The sequence below is a fragment of the Halichoerus grypus genome, chromosome 11 (genome assembly GCF_964656455.1).
Source record: "Halichoerus grypus chromosome 11, mHalGry1.hap1.1, whole genome shotgun sequence".
Taxonomy (NCBI): Eukaryota; Metazoa; Chordata; class Mammalia; order Carnivora; family Phocidae; genus Halichoerus; species Halichoerus grypus.
The window spans coordinates 45,324,719-45,346,711 of NC_135722.1; the positions used below are offsets into that span (position 1 = coordinate 45,324,719).

General features: G+C 43.0%; 1 protein-coding gene and 1 long non-coding RNA gene across 5 annotated transcripts in view; one reads left to right on the forward strand and one right to left on the reverse strand.

Annotated features, from left to right (window-relative positions):
* The window catches only part of LOC144379439 (uncharacterized), a 209,929-nt gene that overhangs the window by 34,783 nt on the left and 153,153 nt on the right, over positions 1-21,993 (reverse strand). The window lies entirely within an intron of this gene.
* IRAG1 (inositol 1,4,5-triphosphate receptor associated 1) overlaps positions 1-21,993 on the forward strand; it is a 132,216-nt gene that overhangs the window by 2,093 nt on the left and 108,130 nt on the right. Inside the window, exon 2 of one of the 3 annotated variants that reach the window (XM_078058405.1) lies at positions 1,474-1,616. The exons of the other annotated variants lie outside the window; for them this stretch is intronic. The gene's annotated coding sequence lies outside the window, so the exon portion shown is untranslated. The remainder of the gene's footprint in view (positions 1-1,473; positions 1,617-21,993) is intronic. 3 annotated transcript variants of the gene reach the window in all.

Below are 21,993 nucleotides of genomic sequence, written 5' to 3' on the forward strand. Positions count from 1 at the left end.
GATGAGGATAATTAATGCCTTCTTCTTGGCACCGATTGTCAGGGGGACCAGTGGGCTCATAGCTTCAGGATGAGGGGTTCTGAGTCTCTGTGAGAGGAAGCTGGATGCCTGGCCTGATGGGCTGAACTACAAGTACAGTTCTCAGCTTCTCAAATGGCCCTGCCTCCTTTGCCCAAGTCTTGGTAATGAAAGTGGATGGATGCAGCTCACACCTCCAGCAGGAGTGGAGACTGAGCCCTGTGAGGGCAGAGACATTGTCTCATTCTCCACTGTGTGTCCTGCATCCAGAATGATGCTGGGAGGTACTGAGTGGTCAGGATCAATTTGTTTTCCTTATGAAGAAATGGACATAATGCTCACAAGTGTATTGCAGTCAAACAGGGCCCTCGTTTATTGTGTATGTATACCTGATGATCAGATTCTTTTAGGCTGGCAAGTGCGGGTCTCAAGTCAGCCATCTCCCCCCGCCCTGCCATCTCTTCTGGGTAGTTCCACGGGGCCACTGGGCTGCCTCTCAGCCATCCTCTCTGTGGTTCAGCAGTCATCTGAGGGGTTCTGACCGAGGAGGAGCAGAGACCTGGATGGGTGGTAGAGGAGAGATATTGCCCCTGCCATTTGGGAAGCTCTTTGAATTAGTGGGAGGGAGATAGAGAACTGAGTTCTTGTGTAGTGAATGTACAAATGGATATAAATTGAGCCCCACTTGAGGTCCTTGTGCTGGGATCTGTGCTAGAACGTTATTTCACTTAATCCTTGTGATAGAGATGAGGCCACTGTGGTGGAAAGAGGTATAGCGATGTGCCCAAGGCCACGCAGCTGGTAGGTGGTGAGCAGGCATTCCAGCTCAGGCTGCTTGGGTCCAAAGCGGGGACTTCCTGTGTTAGATGCCACCCTGCCTCTAGTTAGTAACACGCGTCTTGGGGAAGTTATTGAGTACCACAGTCCAAATTATAGAAAAATCAAGAAAAGGGGGAAAGGGATATTGTGTTTGCCCTATAGGCCCTGGAAGCCAGAGCCTGAGGTTCAGGGGACAGCTCAGGGCAGCCTCACTAGATGGGATGCAGAGGCAACAGAAGCCCGTGACCTTGGACAAGCCCTGCCTTCTCTGCAAGGGCCTTCTCTAGAGGAGAAGGAAAGCAGGTGACAGCCAGTCAGCCAGAAAACCTCCCTCCCAGTGGGCCACAGCTGTAAAAAACAATTTTCAAAGGCTGGGGTTAATCAGTTCTGGTTACTTTCTTCCTAGTACTTTTTATATATATAATTTTTATTCCACTTCTTTCCCTGGTAATAAAAGTAGTATATGTTCTGTGCTAAAATTTCTTAGAAAATATACAAATAGATATAAATAAGAAATACAGAAGTAAATGTAAAGAATTAAAAAATCTCTCCAGAATCCTGTCACTCAGAGATAAATATTGGTTTGTTTTTTGTTTTTTGTTTTTTTTTTAAGGATTTTACCCATTTATTTGACAGAGAGAGAGAGCACAAGCAGGGGGCACGGGAGAGGGAGAAGCAGGCTCCCCACTGAGCAGGGAGCCTGACGCAGGGCTCGATCCCAGGACCCCGGGATCATGACCTGAGCCGAAGGCAGACGCTTAACTGACTGAGCCAACCAGGTGCCCCAAATATTGTTAATATTACAGTGTATTTCTTTCTTTATCTTTCTCTGTATTTTATAAAACTAAGGTCTTACTATATGTGATTTTCTAGTCCACTTAAAAATTTTTTTTTAAGATTTTATTTATTTTTTTGAGAGAAAGAGAGAGAGCGCACAGGAGGGGGTGGGGGGTGGGGAGGGGCAGAGAGAGAGGGAGAAGTAGACTCTCCGCTGAGCAGGGAGCCTGACAACATGGGGCTCTATCCCAGGACCCTGGGATCATGACCTGAGCTGAAGGCAGACGCTTAACTGAGCCACCCAGGCGCCCCTGCTTTAAAAATTTTTAAAGACTTTATTTTTCTAGGGCAGTTTTAGGTTCACAGCAGGAAGGAAGGTACAGAGATTTCCCATATACCCCCTGCTTCACACATGCACAGCCTCCCCCATTAGTAACACCCCCTACCAGAGTGGTTCATTTGTTACAACTGGTGAACCTACACTGACACATCATTGTGACCCCAAATCCATAATTTACCTTCGGGTTCTCTCTTGGTGTTGTTCATTCTATGGGTTTAGGCAAATGTATAAGGATATGTATCCACCATTATAGTACCATGCAGAGTAGCTTCACTGCCCTAAAGACCCCCTGTGCTCCAGCTACACACCCTTCCTCCCAACCCCAGCTCTTAGCAACCACCAATCTTTTTACTTTCTCCATAGTTCGGCCTTTTCCAGAATGTCAGATAGTTGGAATCACACGGTATGTGGCCTTTTCAGACTGGCTTCTTTCACTTAGCAACATGCATTTGAGTCTCTTCCATGTCTTTTCATGGCTTGCTAACTCATTTCTTTTTAGCACTGGATAATATTCTGCTGTCCTGATGTACTACAGTTTATTTATCCACTCACTTACTGAGGACATCTTAGTTAGTCTGCTTTTTTTTTTTTTTAAACCGGACGTTCTATCATGATCATTTTTCCCTCTCATTAAAGATACTTCAAAACACGATGTTTTGATGGTTGTATAATACAGAGTAATTTTAGCTGTGCCATGGTTTAATCATCGTTTCTCTTGTTAGGCATGTACAAATGTGGTTTTTCTTTGGGGACAGTCCCATTGGCACACACATGATGGCTTTTCTGTACATGTATGACATTTGGAAACTCAGGCGGGCTTGCGTGGTGGGGCCCAAGGTGTGGCTTATTCTGCAAGATGATAGTAAGTGGGATACTGACTCAGCCCGAAACACATGAACTCACATCACAAGAATGTTATTCCCTTGTCAGCTATTTCTAGTCCTTCCACGAAGAAGAAAGCCTCGATCTGAGGCTTACAGGACTTTCAGCACTAAAACCAGAAGTCCGAGGCCACTCAGGACAAGTTGTTCACCCTGGCTTGAACCGAGTGTGCCTTCAACATCTTTCAGACCCTGGCCTGTCTCCCTTCCTGACAAAATGAGAGCAAGCCTCAGGCCTGGAGCCTACATCAGGCAATAGCTCATATTTAGTAAGTGTTTTTACTTAATTTATTTTTTAAGTCCTCTCTTTGTGGTATAAGCGGTAGAGTTTTCCCTTTATGGTAGGGATATAAAGTGTCCTTTTTGGATAAATGTAATGACAAGGGTGGCTGACACTTACTGAGCACCTACTTTGTGCTGGGTGCTGTTCTAAGGCTTTACTGGCAGTTCCTCATTTCGTCCACCGGCAACCCCCTGAAGTAGTTACCATGATTATCCCTGTTATACAGATTAGGAAACTGAGGCACAGAGAGGGCAAGGCGCTTGTCTAGCAACACAAAGCTGGTAAACGGCAGAGTCGGGATTTCAACCCTGGTTTTCTGGCTTATTGCTAAGGCAAATTAAAGAATGTTAAATCAATCAATGTACAGGTGGCACACGGCCATGGCAAAAAATGTGAGGGTGGCGGGCAGGTGACTCAAGCTTAGGAAACACTGGCGTGGAGGAAATCGGGGTTCTAGGAGCAGGGGGTACCAATGAATGCAGGAACCGGGGGACGAGATCATACCTTGCTCACAGTGAGGCTGCAGCTGGCATGCAGTGCAGAGGGCATGGCAGCTGCCCTGGGAAGGGACACACAGAACCACACGGACTTCTGCCACTGACAGGCTAACTGGGAGGATGTTTACAGAAGGCCCAAGGTTTCTAGTTCATCAGAAGGAGAGAAAGCCTGAAGACACCCTTGATGTTGCTTATACACGTGTGGCCAAGAGTGCTGGCCCCCAGTCAGGAGGTGGGCTCAATGTCAACCACGTCTTCCCTCAATATCAGAGTGGGAGATGTCATCTCGAGCTAGAGGCAGCACTGTGTTCTGGTGGAAAGTGCAGCCCCTGGAGTGATCGTGTGGCTCCACCACGGGCCAGCTGTCCATCTTGGCTATACCTAATCTCGCTGAGCTTCAGTTTCTTCTCCTATGAGATGGAGATAATGATGGTGTTTTACAGGGTGAAATACCTTAGCCAGGGTCTGTTCTTAGCACCCAATAAACATCAGCTATTATTGGAGCTAGCCTCTGTCTGTCCTCTTTCAGAGTCCATCAAGGAGATTTCTGTATGGGGTGTGAGGCTTTGCCCATAATTCTGGGTCCTATCCTCACCTCCGTTAATGCCTCAAGGACAGTAGCGGACTTATCCTCTAGACAACTGGCCACTGGCACCTGGTGGGTTCTCTAAGGAAGCCCAGTGAAAACACCTTATTCCTTCACTTAAGCTGTAAGTCTCGTGGAGAAGTCAATCTAACATCTCCCTCATGACTGATAAGGCTGGTATTAGAGAATGGGGCTTATACTGGAAGGCAAGTAGGCTTTCTTTATTATTATTATTTTTTAAAAATTTAATTCCAGTTTAATTAACATATAGTGTTATATTAATTTCAGGTGTACGCCCCACCCATCCTTCCACCCTCCTCCCCTCTGGTAACCACCAGTTTGTTTTCTATAGCTAAGAGTCTGTTTCTTGGTTTGTCTCTCTTTTTTTTTTTTTTTGGTTGTTTTGTTTCTTAAATTCCATGTATGAGTGAAATCCTATGGTATTTGTCTTTCTCTGACTGACTTATTTCACTTACCATTATTCTCTCTAGATCTGTCCATGTTGTTGTAAATGGTAAGATTTCGTTCTCATTTATGGCTGGGTAGTATCCCACTATATATATGTATATCGCATCTTCTTTATCAGTTGATGGACACTTGGGCTCTTTCTATAATTTGGCTATTATAAATAATGCTGCTATACACATAGGAGTGCATATATCTCTTCGGATTAGTGTTTTTGTATTCTTTGGGTAAATACCCAGTTGTGGATCATATGGTAATTCTGTTTTTAAGAATTTTCCATACCATTTTCCCTCATGCAATCCCACCAACAGTGCCTGAGGGTTCCTTTTGCTCCATATCCTCACCAACACTTGTTTCTTGAGTTTTTGATTTTAGGCATTCTGACAGGTGTGAGGTGATATCTCATTGTGGGTTTGATTTGCATTCCCCTGATGTTAAACATCTTTTCACATGTCTGTTGGCCATCTGTATGTCTTCTTTGGAGAAATGTCTGTTCGTGTCTTCTGCTTATTTTTAAGTTAGATTATTTGGGGTTTTCTGGTGTTGAGTTGTATAAGTTCTTTATATATTTTGCATACTAACCCTTCATTGAATATGTCATTTGCAAATATTTTCTCCCATTCAGTAGGTTACTTTTCAGTTTTGTCAATTGTTTCCTTCACTGTGCAGATAATTTTTATTTTGATGAAGTCCCAATAGTTTCTTTTTGCTTTTGATTCCCTTGCCTCAGGAGACATATCTGGAAAAATCTTGCTATGGCCGATATCAGAAAAATTATTGCCTGTGTTGGGCGCCTGGGTGGCTCAGTCGTTAAGCGTCTGCCTTCGGCTCAGGTCATGGTCCCAGCGTCCTGGGATCGAGTCCCACATCGGGCTCCCTGCTCTGCGGGAAGCCTGCTTCTCCCTCTCCCACTCCCCCTGCTTGTGTTCCTGCTCTCGCTATGTCTCTCTCTGTCAAGAAAATAAATAAAATCTTTAAAAAAAAAAAAAAAATTATTGCCTGTGTTCTCTTCTAGGATTTTTATGGTTTCAGGTCATTTAGGTCTTTAATCCATTTTGAGCTTATTTTTGTGTATGGTGTTAGAAAGTGGTCCAGTATCATTCTTTCTTTTTAAAATTCTATTTCATTAACATATACTGTATTATTAATTTCAGGGATAGAATTTAGTGATTTGTCAGGTGCATATAATACCCTGTGCTCATTACATCAAGTGCCCATCACTCAGTTACCCCATCCCCCTACCACCTCCCCTCCAGAAACCCTCAGTTTGTTTCCTAGAGTTAAGAGTCTCTTATGGTTTGTCTCCCTCTCTGTTTTTATCTTATTTTTCCTCCCCTTCCCGTATGTTCATCTGTTTTGTTTTTTAAATTCCACATATGAGTGAAGTTATATGGTGCTTGTCTTTCTCTGACTGGCTTATTCCATTTAGCATAATACTCTCTAGTTCCATCCATGTTGTTGCAAATGGCAAGATTTCATTCTTTTTGATGGCTGAATAATATTCCATTTGCATGTGGCTTTCCAGTTTTCCCAACACCATTTTTTGAAGAGACTATCTTTTTCCCACTGCATATTCTTACCTTCTTTGTCAAAGAAGTAGGCTTTTTAAAGTTAAGCCAATTTACCCCATCCCTATGGAGTGCCCTCTAGTGGAGGCAGGCCCCCCTGCAGGCAGCACATTCCCAAGAGAAAGGGAAGAGGAAAGGGCTAAGCTAGTCAGGTTGACCTTTGTCAGAACTCACTATCAGATAGCCATTCTCCTGGCAGGTGGAGGTCTTCTCACGTGAATGAAACAATCATGTAGAGAAGCATTATGTCCCTAACGGTACCACAGTGAGGGCCTAGCCCAAGCCCTGTTGCAAAGCTGGTCTCTCAGGTGATGTACATTTGGCAGATGTGTCACACTCTAGTAACAGGTAGGGAGCTTTCAGGTTACAGGGGCTGCCACGTAGTCCCAAGAGGGTGGACATCCCAGCTCCTCCCTTTTCCCCAGGGATGGAAAGGATGGAATCCCATCCTTTCTCTTCACGAGTTGCTCAGTGGGCACCTGTTTGAAAAACAGTCCTTGTGTGGACAAGACAAGCAACCAACTAGAAGTGTGTGGTGTGAATTTGGTTTCATGCAAGTCCCATCTAGGCAGCTCCAGTCAGAGAGCAAATGACCTCCTAATCACCCCTTCCTCTGGGATACTTTATATAGATAGACAATGAAAGGAGGGGTTCAGAACTACCATTGTTTGAGCATGCTGTTCATGCCAGGCATTTTATATATACTATCTTGTTAAACTCAGACCATAACCATCTAAGGGAGATATTTGTGAGCAACCAACTCAGGCCACTTATTCAAGACAACTAAGAGTAACTAGTAAGTAAAGAAAGGGGAATAAATTAAAAAGCCATCAAACCCCTAATCCACAGCAACTTCCATCTGTCTGGCTCATACACCCAGGCCATAGGGCAGAGTAAGAATGTCCAGCCCCTGTCCCTGCTCCTATAGTTGGAGCCCAGGAGGTCCTGGCACTGCTGCTTAGAGCAGAGGCTCTGAGCTTTGGGGCAAGAGTCTGGGCAGCTACTCTATTTAGCCTTCTCTGCTTTGTATCTCTCTTTTGTCTTCTTTCAGTATGTGACAATCTTGATCAGGTCTCATAACCTTGTCTATGGGCAAGCCCCTTCTTCTAGTAGGAAAATACAAGTTTAGAATCTCTATTGCAAGAAATGCCATGTCCTACACTTTCCGACTCACCAAGGCTTGTGCCCTAAAAGATCACAGATCCTGCCATGGTCACCCAGTCTGCCTCAGAGGCAGTGTTTGGTAGTGGTTGGGACCTCAGCTTCTCAAATCAAATGACCTGAATTCAAGTCTCAGCCTTGCAACCTTCTGCCTGACCTTGGGCAAATGATCTAACCTCTTCTTACTTTCTATAAAATAGGGCTGACGATGACCACAATATATCTTGCTCAAAGACTTCTTATGAAGATGAAATGGATTGGTGTATTTAAATAACTTATCTGTGTATAAGTACTCAACGAATAATAACTATTATTCAAACCCAGGTTAACACTGAGCGCATGAAACTCCTCTATTCTGTGGCCCCAGATGGTCAGGTTTTTCAAAGGGCTGTCTTGTCATATTTTCAACCTGTTTGGGGCTTGGTTCCCTGGTAGAAAGAATATAATGTCTTCCTGGGCTTCTTACCTAAGACATCTTTTCTGTTCCCCAGCTGAAGTCAAACTGGTCCCTAATGTAAGTTGGAAGGTGATGAGGCTAAGTATTGTCAGGAGGAATCTAGCTGGATGCCAAGAGGACCCCCTAAGAAGCATCATCTTGGGGACGTTCCAAGGTCCTGGGCCTATCCCTAAGTCTGGTCAGTGGCCTGGAGTTGATTGTTCACATGGAGACTGACCCATGATAATCAAACTCATAAGAGACTGAAGTATATAATTCCGAGCATCTGTGTGCTAATGTATGGTGAGAGATAACCCTTTCCAGTGACCAAAAGACCTGGAAGATCAAGATTTTGCTCAGAAGGTAGAAAATTCTGAGGGGTGTTTCACCTAGGCTATAATCTGGTCCGGTAGCCATCTCTGCCTACAACAGAGAGACTTCCCCAGAGCACAGGCTCCTGGAAGCCTTAGATAAGCATTTCTCTTTGGAGTCCCCTTTTATTTTTTAGAAAGATGGGGTTTGCTGGAAGGTAGTTCAGAGAATCAAAGGAAAAAGTAGACAGCTAGGTGTCAGGAAGTTAATCCCCAGGGCAGTGCTGGGGACCTTATAGCAGGAACTTGCCAACTGTTTTTCTAGAGCAAAGGTCTTCTCTAGGACAAAGGTTTTTTGATGGTTCATCTCATCAATTAAAAAAATTGTTTTAGCATGTACCTCCAATTTATGTGCATTTCTTTATTTTAAATCATATTCATGAGCTACATTAATATGCCAGTTATTTTATAAAACACATAAAAACAGAAATTTTTAGGGGCGGACAAAGATGAAATTATTTATGAAAACCATGCTTTATTTTTTTAAACAGTGCCACCAGCTTTCCTTAAAAGAGTATTCCTTAGTGAGAGAGCTCATTATGTTTTAAAATCTCAGCACTTTGGATAACCCCTGGCTTTAATGACTATCATGATAAATGAGATACTGTAACAATCAGTCTCCCAGCAAGGAACCAAATCCAACACATCTGGCTCAAGAGACTTTAACAGAAGGACTATTTACAAAGGATGGTGCCTAGCTGGAAGGGGCAGGAGAAAAAAATAGTGAGACCAGAATCCAGTGACATGGGAGCCAAGGAAGAAGGTCTCTCCAGAATGAGCTGTAGTTAAGGATAGATACAGCCATGCCAGAGATGTAGTGCTGAAGCAAGAAGGAACAGGGAAGAAAATGCCCCAACCTCTCCCCCTCCCCACCTCTTGCTGGCCCATTGGCCAATCTCAGGTAGCATGCATGGAAGCCCAAGTGGTACATCCTGTAGGTGTCACCTGAGAGCACAGGGCACAGAATGGATCGGGGGCGGGGAAGGCAGGGAGAGAGGGAGGTTGGGAAGAGGATAACCAGCTCAGATAGCTGATGGAGAAGGGCAACTTTACTTACTGAATTGTGAGTAAAATTGTAAGCAGAACTTTCAGTTTGATTCACCAGTTTTCACACACTGAGAGTTGTTGCTTTTGGTGTTAGTAGTATTGGTAGTATCTTTATTCCACATTTTTTGCAGGAGCCTTTTAAGCCATTTGCCCATTTTATGTTGGTTGGTTTGGTTAAACCTAGATAAATATATTTCACTAATCCATTTACTTGGGCACATACAAATTGTGTCATACTTCACCGAAAGCAAATGAATACATGAGGGTGCTATAATGTCAGTCCCTTAGCATTGTAGAGTTTCTCTTGTCCCTTCAGGACATCTTACAAACTGGATGTGACAGTGACCTCTCAACATAGGGACTGAATGAAGGCACCATTGTCAATCTGCTTATTTAATACTAAGAAATTAGAAATTAGTAACAGGTTCCAGTTGTCTTCCCATTCCACAGGATTACCTTGCACATTCCCTGGGCACTCATACTCAGAGTGGAGTACAGATGTGGTCATGGAGAACCATCCCTTGTATATAGGGGTTCCTCCTAGAGAAGGGGAAACTGCCCAAAGCAAAATCTTTCCAAAGGATGTCTTCACCTGCCAACTCATAATCGTCTTCCTGTCCTGCCATCTGGAGATCCCAGTCAAGCCTCTTTTTTTTTTTTTTTTTAAGATTTTATTTATTTAGGGGTGCCTGGGTGGCTCAGTCAGTTAAGCATCCGACTTTTGATTTTGGGTCAGGTCATGATCTCAGCTTCTGGGATTGAGCCCCATGTGGGGCTCTGTGCTCAGCACAGAGTCTGCTTAAGAGATCCTCTCTCCCTCTGCCCCTCCCACCACTTGTGCATGCCCTCTCTCTCTCTCAAATAAATAAATACAATCTTTTTTTTGTTGTTTAATGGCTATTCATTTTATTTATTTATTTTTTTATTATGTTATGTTAGTCACCATACAGTACATCATTAGTTGTTGATGTAGTGTTCCATGATTCATTTTGTGTATAACACCCAGTGCTCCATGCAATACATGCCCTCCTTAATACCCATCACTGGGCTAACCGATCCCTCCACCCCTTGCCTCTAAAACCCTCAGTTTCTTTCCCAGAGTCCATAGTCTCTCATGGTTCGTCTCCCCCTGTGATTCCCCCCTTCATTTTTCCCTTCCTTCTCCTAATGTCCTCCATGCTATTCCTTATGTTCCATAAATAAGTGAAACCATATGATAATTGACTTTCTCTGCTTGACTTAAATAAATAAAATCTTAAAAATTATTTATTTATTTATTTGAGATAGAGGGACAGAGCATGAGCATGGGGGGAGGAGGCAGAGGGAGCAGGGAGCCTGACACGGAGCCTCGATCCCAGGACCCTAAGATCATGACCCAAGCCAAAGGCAGACGCTTAACTGACTTAGCCACCCAGGTGGCCCCCAGTCAAGCCTCTTAAACTTTCAACCACATTTACAGACAATTTCTTGTGTTACTTCCATAGATAACTAATAATATCCCTTGCATGTGGTTTTTTCACATGGTTGTATTGGAAGGCAGCCTTATTTCCCCATGTACAGACAATTCTGACAGGTCTGGGGTTCACAGGGCCTTACGCTGATAGAGGCAAGTGGTTCTCTGGTCAGCTGGGCCCAGCAGAGAAAGAGGGGTATGGGGATAGACCTCAAGGATATGGCACATTAGACCCAGAAACACTTGGCAAATTGTCCCTGTCTCATGACTCCTACAGTCTGTAAGATACCAAAGTTGCTCTGACACACAAAGAAAGCAAGCCTGCCTTTTTAGAGTCCTGGAGGGGAAGATTCTACTTGCTGAAATCTTTAGGGGGCTTGTTTTGCTTGACAATAAGAAAAATGATAATAATGTACTTACCGGTTACTGTAACAGCTATCATTTGTTGAACACCAGTTACATACGGCATTAAGTGCTTTATGTATATTCCCTCATATTTTTGTAGCACCCTGTGAGATAGGTAATAATATTATCTCCAGTTTGCTGATGAGAAAACCAAAGCTTTCTGAGGTTCATTAGTTAACTCAGGATTTCAGTGGAAAGTGGCAAGGTCAAGGCTCAATTGCCCTTGGTGCAAAGTGCATACAGGCCATCAACAGATGGAATCTCACACTTGGAGCTCTCAGGCCAGGAGGAGGTAGAGGCTGCACCAGTAAGACCTTTAAAAAGGTTAGGTCATCATGGATTTATAGAGCGGTATTTAGGGAAGCTAGAACCATGGCAAGTTCATAGCAGGTTCTTGGTGGATATTGAGTGAATGAATGAACAAACACTCCTAGGTTTGAAGACAGTGAATATCTTCCAATATCCATCCCTGGTGCTGAAATGAAGACAACATATAAGCAAAGGGTGCCAGGTTCTAGGCTTGGCTCTGCTTCCAACTCATTTTGTGCCCTTGAGCAAATTACTTCTGCCTTCTGAGGCCTTGGTTTCCTCATCTGTGAGCCATTCATTCTCCAAGCCCCAGTGATGTACCTCAATAGTCGTATGACTGAGGCCGTCCTGGAGCACTGATTGTGTTAGTTGCTGCATCTGTGACAAGGAGGATTGCAGGTGTGTTAGAAGAGTCAGCTATTACTGTCTGTTTTCTAAAAGCCCCTGCAGTGCCTTTGTGGGCAGTCAGAACTGGCATGAGGTCCAGAGTAAAATGGAAGGCTGTATATGTAAGAAAACATTTGCTGCTGAAGGGAATGCTTATTCATTCTCTTTCTTATTAACAAGGCACTTGACTCATGCTTTGGACATTTGCTGTTCAGATCAGAGATGTGTTTGTTGCTAACAAAAGCAGCCTCTGGAGCCTGGTTCCTCTTCCCTCACACTACAGGGTCAGCTGCTCCAAGCCCTTCGGCTCTGGGAGCAGCTGGATGTGTACTATGGAATGGAGTTGGAGGCAAAAAGACTGGAAGTCCTTTGGAAGAGATGTGGGACACCAGAATTTGAGGATCTTCAGGAGGCACTGGGTACCCCTTCAGAGCTCCCTAAGTGGAGGAGATCTTGGGAACTTGAGGAGACCCCCTAAAATGATTTGAGCAGCTAGCTACCCTCTGCAGAGCATGTTCTCAGACTGTATCTCAGGGGATCCTCCCAGAGGACCACACAGCCATATCTGTGTAACCTCACATGGACTGTCGGGATTTCATAATTTTATGCATTATATATAGCCCTGCCCCTATCACCTTACTTTTCAGAGCACAAAGGACCAACGGTGTCATCATTACTTGGGAGCTTGTTAGCAATGCAGACTCCCAAGTGCTGCCTCAGACCTACTGAGTCAGACTCTGCAGCTTAACAAGACCCCTAGATGATTCATGTGAGCATCAGAGTCTGAGACATGCCACCTGCCGCACTGTCCATGGTGCTACTGGGAGTATCTGAATCGCAGGTCACACTGTTATTTCAAATTACAGCAAGAAGTTTCATGACAGAAAATCCCATCTGGAAGATACACCTGGCATTTAATCATTAAATGGCTATATAAAGGCCAAGAATTCCTGGATAGTCCTGTCTGCCCAAGCCCCTTTCCTCTTACCCACCTGATGCTTCCCACTTCCCCCCACCCCCATTGGAGAAATGACACTTAGGGGGAGGGGGCAATTTGTTTCTGAGTTGGTTCTTTCAGCTTTCCTGTGAAACACGTGACCTCCAGAGACATCTCAATAGAGGGAAGAGAGGAATGCAGGAGGCACGGCTCTCCGTACCTCAGCCCAGAGGTGACACATAGTCTCTTGGCCAGAGCTAGTGGCAGGGAGAGGCTGGCAATGCAGAAGAGCGCAGGAACACTCAGAGAGTGCTAACCATCTCTGCCAGAGGCGGAGGATTAGTGAGGCAGGTAACAGCAGAGCCTGAGGCCTCCCACAGATGAGAAATTAAAATACCATAATGTGGCCAACCAGAGACTCTTGAGTTTGCAGAGTCTTAGAAAATCCAGGAGAATTAACTCAGAGGCAAACAGGCCTTACTTCTCCAAAAGGGGGAAGGGAGCACAATTGGGCAACAGAGGAGTACAGTTTTGGCAGCCAGGGTCATCCAGGGATTCTTGGCAACCACACACCCACTTATATATTCCACATGGGATTTTCTGTTATAGAATTACTTGCTACAAGATGGAGGTGGGCATCTCAACTTGCATTAGACTTAACTCAGCAAGATGCACAAAGACACTGAGATTTGGGGTCTGTTGCAGCAGCTAATGTTAATTATCCTTTTAAAAAAAGATTTTATTTATTTACTTGGGGGGGGCACAGAGGGAGAGGGAGAAGCAGACTCCTCGCTGAGCAGGGAGCCCAATGCAGGGCTCAATCTCAAGACCCTGGGATCATGACCTGAGCCACCCAGATGCCCCTACTGTTAATTATCCTAATTCACTACCCAAGCACCCTTGTCATAGGCACCCTCTCCCGTTTCCTCAAAAGGGGAACACACTTAACACCTGTCACTGGTGCTATCCTCTCCCTGCTGCTTTGCTATCCAACCCCTCTGCCCGCTTAGTGTTCTAACCACACCCTTCTCTGTGCCATGTCCTTGGATTAGAGCCTTGTTATAGGGAAGGAAACTATGTTATATGTTATAGGGAAGGAAACTTGAGATCCCACTGGAAAATGCATAAGTTGTGTATAGAATCTAGGTTTTCTGAATCTTACGTGCCTGTCTGTAAGGGATTAAAAATGAGGTAGAAGAAAGTCTTTGCGGCCATCAAGGTCAGGAAAGGTTACTCCTAGGGAACCATGGCTGGCTTTTATGGGGCTTCATGCCATCTTGGCTGAGAGGTTTCATAAACTGAGAGGCTGCCATTGGCTGGGGGTGGGGAATGCCAGGTGCAGACTGCTGCTCCTGAGGGAATGTGAGGAATCCCTTTCTGCAAAGTTCATGAAGGATTCAAAATGCCAGCTAACCTTTAGTGAGCACTGACTATGTGCCAAACACTGCTCTAAGAAGTTTACACGTATTATATAATGTACATGATTATCACCATCTGCATTTTACAGATGGGGAAACTGAGGCATGGACGGCTGAAGTAATTTGCCCAAGGTTACCCAGCTACTATGTGGCAGGGCTGGGATATGATCCCAGGCAGCTTGGCTCCAGAGCCCATGTGCACAACCACTCTGCTTCTCACCTCTGGGCCCCCACCAGTCCGAGAGGGCCTGGGGGCATCTTTGACTAGTGCTTTGAGGAAGACACACTGAGATACTCCTTGAAAAAACATTCATGGTCAAATGTTCATTTCCCACGTTTGGGAAACATTCTATACTTTCTCTTCCTTTTGAAGGTTTATCCTGCATATTTGCTTCCTAAAGGCTGAGAAGCCCTGTGGTACAGAAACCTGTCTGGTGCTGATGTCTCCAAATGCATTGAAACACAGAAATCTTTATTTTCATAGCTACTAACAAAATCACAAAATCACCCAGAACAAGGGTTGCAGAGAACACACTTTGGAAAAAAGTGGCTAGGGACATCCTTGCTTGAGTGGACATGAGGTGGGTCACGTGGCATCTAGAAAGCCCTCACTACTTGTAGAACTGCCAGCATAGGTTCTAAGTGGGCCAGGTCAGCCCCAAAAGCTTCTCCTTGGGGGATCAGACAGTGGCCAGAGTGGGTACAGCATGGATTCTGCTGGTTTCCAGTCCCACTTGGACATAGGACATAGGACACTAGGATGGGAGGCTTCCAAGGAGCAGTCTGGGGGTCATTGTGCTTTTTTTTTTTTTCTGTTCCAAAGAGGTCAGTGACTCTCCAGTCCAAGGTATAGCCTTCTTCTGAGAAGGGGAAGGAAATGCTCTTGGGTTGAACAAAAGAATAGGGAGGAAATTTTGAGAGCTGAAGTTGAGCTTATGGGACATGCTCAGATTTAGCTTCATATCAACATCAAAAGGGAGGATTAACTCAGGATTCCAAAAGGTTCCTGAAGACCTAGAAAAGGCAAAAGTTGATCTTCTTGGTACAGGCAAAATATTTAAATATAATGAAAAAACTGTTTTGATTATAAATGAAATGCCAACTGGCAGAGTGTGGCAGAAGTCTGTGCCAGCTTTGACTGGCCTCCTAGCAAGGGGGCCTTTCTGAACAATGATGGATCTGAGAATAAATTTCAGAAGGTGATTATTTCTTACAAAGACCTTGGACAGAGAGGCTAATTGAGAGAGGGCCTCTGTGGTTGTATGGAAAGGGCACTGGGCTGGGAGTCAGTCTCAGCCTTGTCAGCCTCCTCATCTGAAAAACAGACATAATAGAATCTATTTTGCAGTGGTGTTGTGAGGAACAAACTAAATAGTGGATCTGAAATAGTTAGACAATAGAAAGCTCCAAATAGTAAGAGGTTAATATTAAAGACTAGGAATGCCCTTTAAGGATTGCCATCAGGAGACAACAATCAAGATGAAATAGCTCCCTTCTAAAAAGCCAATGGACTCTTCCAAGATGAAGTCAGCCAAGCAGATCCAGGATGTTGATGAGAGCTGGAGATGGCGAGTGTAGGAGGCTTCCTGGTAAGTACAGAGTTCCCATATGACCCAGCCATTCCACTTTTAGGTATACAAGAAAACTGAAAACAGGTGTTCACACAAAAACTTGTACATGAATGTTCATAGCAGCACCGTTCACAGTGGTCAAAAGGTAGAAACAACCCAAATATCCATCAACTGATGAATGCATGAATAAAATGAGATATATCCTTGCAATGGAATATTATTCAGTCATAAGAAGGAATGAAGTACTGATGCATGCTACAACATGAATGAATCTTGTAAACATTATGCTATGTGAAAGGAGTCAGACACAAAGACCACATATTGCATGCTTCCATTTATTTGAAATGTCCAGAACAAGCAAATCCATGGAGACAAAGGGCAAACTAATGATTTTCAGGGCCTGGTGGAAAGGGGGAATGGGAAGCAACTGCTTGATGGGTATGAAGTTTCCTTTTGGGGTGAAGAAAAAGTTCTGGAGCTAGATAGTGGTAATAGGTGTACAACATTGTGAATGTACTTAATGCTGCTGAATTGTACACTTTAAGATGGATAAAATTGCAGATTTTATGTTATATGTATTTTACCACAATTAAAAAAAGGTTTCCTGGTGAAGAGGAAACGTGATTCGAATGTTAGGATCCTCTCTCCTAGAGTGGAGTTGAGGAGAGGATGGGGGATTCAGAGTTTGTGAGCAGAGAGCTGGGGTCTTGTGTCAATATTTTCACCAACGGCCTATGGCAGGCCTATGTGTGAGGGCTCCAGGAGGATCCAGAATCAAGTACAACATGCTCCCTGCTCTCAAAGTATATACATTATTCTTATGTAAGGACAGACTGATAGGTACTATATATAACAAGGGAGTAAATTCATGGGAGTAAGACATTTATTCTGCCTTGGCCATCTGTGAGGCCTTCTTGGAAGAGAAGATAGTTGAGTAAGTGGGATTTTGGTAGATAGGTAAGAAGTGGAAGGTCTTCTGGGGAAAGACACAGAGTGAGAGAGTACGGAAGCATTGCGGAGTAGGGGATTGGGTTGATGTCAATCAGGCACAGTATGTGCAGAGCCACGGGAGATGGTCGTGAGAGATAAGCTCAAAAGGAATTAGGGTTGCTAAGAAAGTAGATCTTTTAAGGAGGGCATGTACTGCATGGAGCACTGGGTGTTATAAGAAAACAACGAATCATGGATCACTACATCAAAAACTAATGATGTATTGTATGGTGACTAACATAACATAATAAAATAAAATAGAATTAAATTTAAAAAAAGTAGATCTTAAAAGTTCTCATCGCAAGGAAAAATTTTTTTGTAACTATGTATGGTGACAGATATTAACTAAACCTATAGTAGAGATCTTTTTGCAATATATACAAATATTGAATTGTTATGATGCACACCTGAAACTAATATAATGTTATATGTCAATTATACCTCAGTTAAAAAAGAAGAGAGAAAACAAAAGAGGAATTGGAGTCAGATTGTGGAGGGCTTCGAAGGTAGAGCTGAGGAAGCCAGGACTTGCTCTCCAGGTGGTGGCGAGTCAAGGAGTCCTCTAAGCTGAGGAGTAATGTGACTAAGCCTGTGCTGCGAATGATCAGTGTAGTGGAAGATGGACTGAAGGGAAAGAGACTGAGGATGGGGAGATGAGCTGTGGCAAAGTCTCTGCAGGACTCAAGAAAGGCCCCTCCAGACCAATGGCAGTGGGAAGGGGAAGGGTGAACCAAATTGGGTGAGCTTTGCATTAGCCAAGATTCTTGTTTGCATGGAACAGAAACTTACTCAAATTAGATTAGACAATAACCAGAATTTTCTGGGTTACATAACCGACAAGTCTAGGGCAGGTTCAGATGTAGCTGGACGCATGGGGCTCATTCCCTCTACCTCCCAACTGTCCTTGGTATTGGATCTCTTCTCAGGTGGCCTGTGCCTCATGGTGACAATCTGGAACTTGTGGTCCTCAGCTTACATCCTATCCTCTCAGAAACCGCGGCAGCAAGAACTCCCCCAGTCATTCCAACAAATTACTGAGATGAATTTATCGTTCAGTCTGGGTCATGTGCCCATTCCTTGATCACCAGGGCCAGGGCCACAGGATGTCTGATGGGCCAGCCCTGTGTTGCAGTCCCACTCCCACAGTGGGGTCAACCACCCCCACCCCAAGCACAGGGACAATGAAGATGCTGCTGTTACCAGAAGAAGGGGAACCGGGATACAAAACAGGCAAAAACTGCAGGTGTTCCCCCAAAGCACCAACTCTGTGCCAAGTCGTTTACACATCTCATTTCATCCCGTCAACCATCCTGAGGTAGAAACAATTATCTCCATTTTGAGGGGATGAAAATCAGGCATAGACTACCTTGTCCTCCCTTCCTACCCTATGAACACTTTTTCTGTTCTGTGCTGCATGGGAATCTCTTAGAGAGGTCAAGAGCCAGCACAAGGGTCACAGCTAAGAAAAGGAGAACAAAAGTGCATGATCTATAAGCTGAGAGACACTCAAACTGCATTTCAGTTTGAAATTGCAGTGGTTATAGGTCCTGACCTTTTAATTGCTAGGAGACTTAGAGGTCAGACTCCATGAAGCGGGGGAGATGCTCATGCCCTGCATTGCTCTTGTCCCATGGGCAAGGACCTGGGAATCAGGGTTGATCGGGGGTGGGAGGCTGGTGTGTGTTTATGTGTGACTCTCCAGACATGGAGTATAACCTGGTGGTCATTCAGAAGCACTTATTGCAGACACTGTGCATGAAACAGAGTTACTTTCCCTGTTGAGCTGAGATTTCCTCCCATGCTGTCAGCATGTCATACTTTCAGCAATAGAGGAGCCACAAGACAGGGAAAATGGGCAACACATGATGCCTTTATTGGGCCAGGTCTGGATGGGATGGAAGCAGAGTAGAACAGAATGTGTTTTGGGAATTTTCCAGCTGAAAGCCCAGAGGAGTAGGGCTGGTGTGCTTGTAATAGATCACATTCCTCTCTGTTTCCAAAGCCAATCCCTCCTGATGAAGGGGAAAGAGTAGGAGGAATCTCCAAACTGAGGGATGAATCCTTTCCTTGAGCCTCATTTTATAGAGACTTCAGTGTGAGAATAAAAGATGTCATTCCCATTTGTGCCCATCCTTGTAAAAACGCAACATATATTTGAATGTCTTTGCTAGCAGAATTCGAAATGCCTCAGGTGAGAAATGGTGCACCTTGCAAAATTGATTTGACTTTTGGGAATGTTGCATGTGTTAAGTGTGGTGTGGTGTGAGTGTGTGTATGTGTGTGTGCACGTGTGTATGCATGCAACCTATGTATTTGCAGAGCATCTTGAACTATGGCACCCTGGCTCTCACTGTCCATGCTTACGATTGCCTGATTGCTGCTGTGCTTCTAGTTGCTGAGCTCAGTGCCTCGGTCTACCTGGTTTACTATTGAATACAGAGCTTGGCTTTGTAGGTCCTCAGTAAATTTTTGCTAAATGGAAAAATGGATGACTGATCTGCACATGCATTTTGGCAAGTTTCTTTTTGAGCATAGTCTGCCTCTGTGTCTCTATGCATCTGTCTCTCTGAGCTCATGTCCCATGTCCCTTCATCTCTATCTCTTTTAGTCTTTTTGTTGTCCCCTCCTTCATTTCTCTCCACATAACCCCATCCTAGATACATATACACAGATTCCATCTCTTTTCCCCAACCTGTTTTCTTAAATTACATATACTCAGGAATTTTAGAGATGGAAGGAAACTTAGAAATCAGGTAGCTGAATTTCCACATTTTCTGTTTGAGGAAACTATGTCCAGACAGATCACCATGTATTAAGAACCAAAGGTAGTTTCTGTGTTGTTGTTGTTGTTTTTGAAGAAGTTTTATTTTTAACAGCTTTATTAAGCTACAGTTCACATGCCCTACAATTCACCCACTTAAAATGTGTAATTCAATGGTTTTTAGCACAGAGAATTGTGCAGCCATCACCACTATTTCATTCCAGAAAATTTTCATTACCCAAAAAGAAACCCTATATTTATTAATAGTCACTTCCCATTTCCCCCATTCTTCCAGTCCTAAGCAACCACTAATCTACTTTCTGTCTATACAAATTTCTCGATTCTTGACATTTCATATAAAGGCTATCATGCAATGATACAACATATGGTCTTTTGTGACTGACTTCTTTCACTTAGCATAAAGTTTTCAAGGTTTACCCATATTTTAGCATGTATCAGAACTTCATTCCTTTTTGTGGCTGAGTAATATTCCACCATATTAATATACCACATTTTATTCATCTGTTAATTAGCTGGACATTTCATTTGTTTTCACTTTTTGGCTATTATGAATAATGCTGCTATGAACATTGTGTGCATGTTTTTGTGTGGACACACATTTTAATTTCTCTTTGGTTTATACCTAGAAGTGGAATTGGTGGGTCATATTGCAAATCTATGTTTAATATGTTAAGGAACTGCCAGTGTGTTTTCCAAAGTAGCTGTATGATTTTACATTTCCACCAGCAATGCATAAGGGCCCCAAATTTTCCACATCCTTACCAATATTTGTTCTTATCTGTCTTTTTTACATCTTAATGGATGTGAAGTGGTATCTCATTGTTATTTTGATTTGTACTTCTCTGAAGGCTAATGATATCGAGCATCTTTTTACATGCTTATGGGGCATTTATATATCTTCTTTGGAGAAACGTCTATTTGATTCTTTTGGCCATTTTAAAAGTATTTGTCTTTTTATTATTGATTTGTAAGAGTTCTTTACATATTCTGAATACAAGTCTCATATTAGATATATCATTTGCAAATATCTTATTATATTCTATGGGTTGTATTTTCACTTCTCAGTGGTATTATTCCCAGTGCAAAAGTTTTTAATTTTGGTGAAATCCAATTTATTTATTTTTTCTTTTTTTGCCTGTGTTTTTGGTATTGTATCTAAGAAGGTATTGCCTAACACAAGGAAACAAAGATTTATTCCTACATTTTCATCAAAGAGCTTTATAGTTTTACCTTTTCCATTTAGGCATTTGGTCCATTTTGATCTAATTTTTGTATACGGTATAAGGAAGGGATCCAATTTTATTCTTTTGGATGTGGATATCCAGTTGTTTGTTGAAGACTGTTCTTTCCCCATTGAATTATCTTGGCACCCTTGTTAAAATCAATTGACTATAAATATGGAAGAATCTATTTATGGACTCTCAATTCTCTTCCATTAATATGTATGTCTATCCTTGTATAGTATCTAGTGTCATACTGTCTTACTATAATTTTATATATTAAGTTTTTAAATTGAGAGGTGTAATTTATCCTTTTTTCCCTTCTTTTTTCGAGATTGTTTTGGTTATTCTTGGTCCCTTGCATTTCCATATGAAATTGAGGATCTATTTGTCAATTTTTGCAAAAAAAAAAAGGCAGCTAGGATTTTAATAGGGATTGTGTTGAATCAGTAAATCAATTTGGGGGATATTTCTGCCTTAACAATATTAAGTCTTCTGATCCCAGGGTGTCTGGGTGGTGCAGTTGGTTCAGCGTCTGACTCTTGGTTTCGGTTCAAGTCATGATCTCAGGGTTATGGGATCAAGCCCCGTGTGAGGCTCCAAACTCAGCTTGGAGTCTGTTTGAGACTCTCTCCCTCCCACCCCACCCCTACTCTCTCTCTTTTTAAAATAGATGGATGAATCTTTAAAAAAAAAAAAGTCTTTTGATCCATGAACATGAGATGGTGCTCCATCTTTTGAGATCTTCTTTAATTTTCTTCAACAATGTTTTGTTGTTTTCAGAGTATACATTTTTAATTTCTTTTGTTGAATGTATTCCTAAGTATGTTAAGCTTTTTGATGCTAGCATTACGTCTCTTAATTTCATTTTCAAATTGTTCATTGCTAGTGTATAGAAATATAGTTGATTTTTGTATTTTGTATTCTGCAAACTTGTTGAATTCATTTATTAATTCAAATAGATTTTTAGTGGATTCCTTAGGATTTTATATACACAAGTTTATGCCATCTGCAAGGAATAGTAGTTTTACTTCTTCAAGACTAGAATTTTGGGGCCCTAGTCCAGAGTATTTTTATTTCTTTAGAGCGTCCTGAGAGGAGCTTTGTGGTTGGCTTGAAAAATACTAAAGCAGTTATCCCCAAACCCGATACAGCCAAGAAATTCTATTAGTAGCTGCATTAGTTTGCTAGGGATCCCATAACAAAATACCATAGACTGGGTAGCTTAACCAACAGAAATCAATTTTCTCACAGTTCTGGAGATGCCCAAGA